Below are 6,050 nucleotides of genomic sequence, written 5' to 3' on the forward strand. Positions count from 1 at the left end.
CTACGATGATCCCCTCCTATCCGTGCCTTGAGCTCTCCGCCGCCCCCCCCCAGCGTTTACTTGCAGAGGAAGATCGGGAAATGCTTGTGACATTTGGGTTCTCATACTAAGGAAATGCTGCACATGGCACACCTCATGACCCCAGCTGAGTGGCGCAGCACCTGTTCAGCATGGCGAAGTTTCCAGGTTGAATTCCCAGCATTTCCAGCTAAAAGGATTTGGTAGGGATGTTGGAATAATCCCTTTGGGGGTTGGAGAGGGACAAGTTTTCATTGGCTCCCCCTTCCCCCGCCATTTCCAATACTGGCCCAACTCCATCTGCAGCGAGTTGGGCCAGTTAGTGAATTTTCCATTAAAATAAAAATAAAAAATGTTTGAATCACACCTGGAATTTGTGCAGATTAGCAGAATTTGTGCAAATTGCTGAAAATAGATCTGCAGTTATGCAAATCCAAACAGCTTTCAACCACAATTTGCTCAAAAAAAAAAAAAAAAAGGGGGGGGGGGGAAACCCCAGAAAGAGTCCTCTGAGTTTGGGAAAAACCTGCGTCTTGCCTCACGAATGGGTCGGGAGGGTTGCAGAAGTCCGTTGAGCCCCAAAAGTGTGGATTTCCAAGTAACACACATCTGGAGCAAATAGTGACGGTCCTGTGTGAGTCGGATCAATTGGTGCATAGGACAAACTTGCCACCAGCACCCACTTTGGACACCAGCGGAATTTTACTGACTGCTCAGAGGAAACTTGTCATACATTTATAGAGTGTGGAGAAGCATCTTTTTTTTTTAATTTTAATTTCCTTAATTAATTGCCTGAAGTTTGTGCTGTTTATTAAACACTTGGAAATTCATGAGAGCAATTCCAACACAGAGATTAATTGGGAAGGTAGCTGCGTATCTAAGAATATGAGTACGTGTGTGATTTATTTATATACACAGAACGACATTCGCTGTTTTAAAAACCAACATGCACAGTGTCAGATGGGGGCTGTGTTTTTATGTACAGCCCAGTCCGACGTGGTTCTGCATCTCCAGGTGCCGAGTATTTCGGAAGTCCCTTTTGTAGACTTTTTTCTCAACTTTTATTTCACAGGGCAAATCCCCAACCAATAACACAACAGTTCAGAGTATTAGCCCTGCAATAATATAATTAGTACAAATATAAAAAATGCAAAAAATATATATGATTTTGTACCCCCCTTGAAATGCTACTGCACATAATCAACAGTTCAATTTACTTTATACAAGGTGATAAGAGCCTATAATTAAACAGAAATTCTTCTAATTTTCAGTTTTCAGCAGAACAGCCGGTTCTCTTTCTTCTTGCTGTTTCTTCTCTAGCCCCTCCCTCTGAGTGAGAGCCCCGCCGAAGGGTCCAAACCATCTAATCCATAGGGGCTACACCAGCATGTGGGTCCTCAGCAAGGTGCCCCACCATGCATGTCTTGGTGCTATACATAATGTACATAGATGGTGCTATATAAATAATAATAATAATAATAATTAATAACAATAACTGTATAGAACCTCTATGCATAGAGGCAGTCTATCTCAGAACAGCAGCTGCAGAGGACAAATCAGACGGAACATCGTCCATGCTTGGGCTTCCTGGAGATTTAAAGGCGGTTGGAGATCTTGTTTCCTGATGAATGTGTGCGGACATGCGGCAAAAGAATCCAGGACCCCAGAGCAATGCCAGGCAGTGCGTACCGTGGCCGGCCCGGGGGTGGGTGCTTTGTTCAGGGGGAATTCCTCTGCGCATCTGCTTGGCTACTCGGGTTTCTGACGGCCTGCGTCGGCCAGCCTGGGCCTCCAAACCGTTGCTTTCCCTGCCGCCGCTGCCGCCTCCTTTTAAAAATGTAATAACTTCATGCAATTGCCGGCGGAGAGCAGTGACGGAGTTCTGCTTGGAGACGGGGGTGGGGGAGCAACTTGTGCATTGCAGGGTGGAGCAGTGAAGAAAGCAAATCCATTCCCCCCCCCACCACGCCACCTTTTATTTTTAAAAAAATGTAATGGTGAGGAAGAAAAGCAAGAAATGAGGTTGCCCTGGAAACCTCCGGGTAAAACAGAAAACTTTGCAAACAAAGAACGGGGCCTTCAAAGAGGGGGTAGAATTCTACATGATTTTGGCTGCCAGCCAGGAATCTCTCCCCCCCCCCCCCCCCCAGCCACCCAAACTCTGCAACTCTGGCCAAGTTGGCAAGACTGTTGTAGTCCCCACACACACACATACACACACCCCATAATCTCTCCGAGCCCCTCTCCGCATTGTCTGTTGGCGGCCGGGAAGGACGAACGACTCTGAGACGAAGTCTCGGAGCGGACGGAGCTGGCCATGAGAGGGAGAGCAGCGGGACATGGCGTGGCCCAGGACGCGGCTGAATCCAGCTTCAGGTAGCCGGCGGGGTACCGTCTGGTGTATGTATCTGCTTCCTGGCTTTAATATGTCACAGGCCCAGGCTGAGCTTCTCTGCAGATGTGGAACTGCTGGGTGAGGGTGTTCCTTCTCCACCCCACCAGGTTATTGGGCTCAGGGGTCTCTGGGCCGTAGGAGGGGTCTCTGGGCCGTGTGGGGGGGTGTTGAGTGGGGGCTTTGCAGATGAGCTGCCAGTCCTCCAACAAAGGGGGGCAGGGTCATGTGATTCCCCCAAAGGGTGGGCAACCTGTGTGTGAAATGAGCTCTTAGATTCCAGCTCAATGTTTTGGATATTTGCTGTGCAAATGGCTGGAAAATATCCAGAGATCTTCGAGCGTCATCACACAGGGGGAAATCGCATTTGCTTACCGCCGCTTCTCCGCCCGCGTGTTTGTCCCTCATGACTTCCTCTTTCGAAAGAGGAAGTAAACAACGTCCACGTGGCCCATTCAGGGGGCTGTTTTGATCCCGCTGCTTCTCCTGCACACAGCAGCGGCTAGTGGCTCATTCCATCTTTAAAAATATTTTGGAATTACTGGGGTCTTTTTTTTTTTTGTGGCACAAAGAAAGCTAGAAGGGGCAGAAGGTATGTGGGAGGCAGATGATGTCGTGAGAGGGACCCGTGAAAATCCGTGAGTGCCCAGGAACGAGCGTGCGATTAAACGCTCCTCTGATGCCGCTCTTATTTTCCTGATGCCAGAGCACTCATGTGGGAATGGCTCCATCCGCAGAATACAAGATGCTGCCCCAAACACAGGGGGTGATGGGTTAGATGCCCTAGATAGCCTCCTTCCATTCTGCTCCTCTGCCAGTCGCCTTGGCTGCTTAATATGTAATTATGATAAATATAAATCACATCTCTCAGTATTTAAGAGTTACAAAAAGCTATTCCCCCCACCCCAAAAAATGACCCCTTCTTGTTTTTGGTGATCATTGCAAGATTATGTGTTTTGGGGTAAGCGTGGATGAATATTCCCTTTCCCTTGGTTTAAGACTGGAAGTAGCTCCGTTTGAACCCAGGAAAGCAAATGCAGGTGAATTTTGCGGGCAGAGCTCATGCAGACCTGAGCGTGCTACTAGGCGCGTTGGCAAAATGCACCCTTTGTTAGGGGGAAAGGGGCAGTTTAAAATGCATGTTTTCACTGTTAAGCCGACGTGGGGGAAAGTATATTTTTGGATGTGCACTTTTCAAAATTTCCCACCCAAATGTGCCTTTTTGTTTCCTGTTGGAAGGACAACAAAATGTTGTGTTTGGGGATAGGGAGGAAGCAAACAGAGCTTTCCTTAAACAATAATTTTGTTTTAAATGCCATTTCAGGCAGAATCCTGGGCATGTTTAGATAGGAAAACAAGTCCTACAATTCCCAGCATTCTCTAGCTGGCATAGCTGGCTGGGGCATGCTGGGAGTTCTAGGACTTCTTTTTCTGTCTTAACATGCATAGGGGTGGCACCCTTCTAAGGCAGGGGTGGGCAGAAAGTAGATGCGGTGTTTTCTACATCAACTCCTAGCATTCCTGATGTTTGGCCATGTTGTCAGGGGCTTCTGGGAGTTGAATTTCCAAATGCCTGGAGACCTACCATCAGCCCACCCTTGCCCTGAGGGTGTGAAAGGGCGAGGAAGGAAGTAAATATGTCTTTAAAGCAAAACGCAGCAATGCAAAGTTCGAAGAAATGTGGAGCCCACATGCTCAGGCTAAGAGCTGCAGCAGCATGAAGATCACTGTGGGTGTGCAAAAGAGACAACCACACTCCATGAGGCTTAAAGCTGTAGGCAATTTATTTATTCCCATTGCAGGGGGAGAAAAATCTGTTTTGGATCGGAAGTGAAATTTAATCCAATCCAGTTTTGCTTGGAAGTATGTCCCATTCAGCTCTATGGGGCTTGGTTCCAAGTATTTACGCATCGGACAGCTGCCTCCCTGTGCAAGGTGTCTGCTCAGAAGTGAGCAGACACCTATAAGATTGAAATCATGGTGCAGGAGCAGCGCCTAGTCCATTGCTCATTGTCCATTATTAGTCCTTCTACAACTGGCTCTCTTCTTCCTCCAGAGAATGGTTCAACCCGGGGATAAACTTGAGCAGCCGTTTCCAGAAGCTTCCGTGTTTGCTCTTCCGGGGCCTCAGTGTTGCTATGGAGTTCTTTGGGTCACATGGCTTGTCTCAGAAGTGGGCAGCTCCTTTGCTGCTGGTACATTTGATGCTGGCGCTGCGGGTTAGCGTTGTCCGGGGGCGCAAGGACTGGGCCGCCGTGGGGGCAATGTCCAGGGAATCGGCAGAGTCAAAAAAGCAGGTCTGGTAAACCGAATCCTCGCTCTCGTCCGTGGCAGTGCTGATGCAGCCCACGCTGCTGTCCGTGCTACCTGGTGCCGGTGACAGCATCCTGAAGGGCGTAGAGCCTCTTGCCAATGCAGCGCCGTACAGGTAGGAGCGCACAGACTCCAAGGTGTCGTAGATGCTGGGGTCTTTCACTATGATTCCATGGACTAGGCGCTGCTCCTGCACCATGATTCCATGGTGTCCAGAGTTCAATGAGGCTTCCTCCCAGGTTAGTGGGGTAGAGCACTGCAGCCTACACGTGCTACCATGACACATGCCAGTTGGCCATTAGCCCGGATGGCTTTTAAATGGTTTATACAAATCCACAGCAGGACAGTCATTGAGAATCTCCGAGTCCAGGAGCAGTCTATTCTAAGAGCACTAAATTCTGGGGGAGAGTAACGCGGGACAATCCATGCTCCCATGTCCTGCTTGTGAATTTCCCCTGATTCATCTTGCCTGGACGCCACAAAACCTTTTGATGTCACTCTGCAAGGCCAGCCATCTGGTCTTTTGTTGGAGTACGTGTACATGGTGACGCAGAGTGAGTGAAGATGATCAGAGCCCTAACAGCCTGTCAGAACCAGGTCTGAAGGTAGATCTGGAGTGGATGTTCTCCAGCCAGGAATTGCGTCGGTCAGTTGCAGAAGATACAATTCTGTCCCCTGGGAAAAATGAGTGGGAGGATGCTCTCGCACTCGTGTCCTGTTTGTGGGTTTCCCATAGACATCCGGTTGGGACAGGGTGCTAGTGCCCTCGCCAATGGCCAGGCTGGCTGGGGATTCTGGGAGTTGTAGTCCAACACTTCTAGCAGGTTGAGGCGAGCTGAAATAAGTCTTTATCCTGATCCAACAGGGCTCTTCCAATGTTCTCTTGCATAGCCTCACCTTGGCCAATCCAGAAGCATAATCCTGCCCACCAACTGCAGGGGTTGATCCTGGACATGTCTCTGTTCCCTTCTGTGCCTCTAGAGGGTGCTGAGGCCTCCGCGTGAGGCAGCTTGACCCGGCAGATTGGGCCTTCTGTCTGAGATGATGGCAGGCTGGGATCTGCCAACAAGTTTGCCACATGCCTGTTTGGGCTGCAATTCAAGGCTACGGCTAGGGATATTCTAAAAAAGCAATGTTCGCGTTTGCCCAGATTCACTGCTCGTCTCTCCTCAATTTGTGCTCACACTTGCGATTTCTCTTCACGTTGTGCAAATGGGGACATTACGCAAAACGAATGCGATCAAACGTGTAGGCTGTGCAAAAACATGTTGTTGTGCAAATTGTCCCCATAAACTAAAGTGTGAAATGCTGCATTTTTAATGTTGCA

The 6,050-nt window shown here is 49.0% G+C and overlaps 1 pseudogene; it reads right to left on the reverse strand.

The window, feature by feature from the left end:
• Nucleotides 1-4,439: 4,439 nt before the first annotated feature.
• LOC134411184 (general receptor for phosphoinositides 1-associated scaffold protein-like) lies at nt 4,440-4,922 on the reverse strand (annotated as a pseudogene).
• Between the last annotated feature and the right edge of the window lie 1,128 nt (nt 4,923-6,050).

This window comes from Elgaria multicarinata, chromosome 19 (assembly GCF_023053635.1).
Source record: "Elgaria multicarinata webbii isolate HBS135686 ecotype San Diego chromosome 19, rElgMul1.1.pri, whole genome shotgun sequence".
NCBI lineage: Eukaryota > Metazoa > Chordata > Lepidosauria > Squamata > Anguidae > Elgaria > Elgaria multicarinata.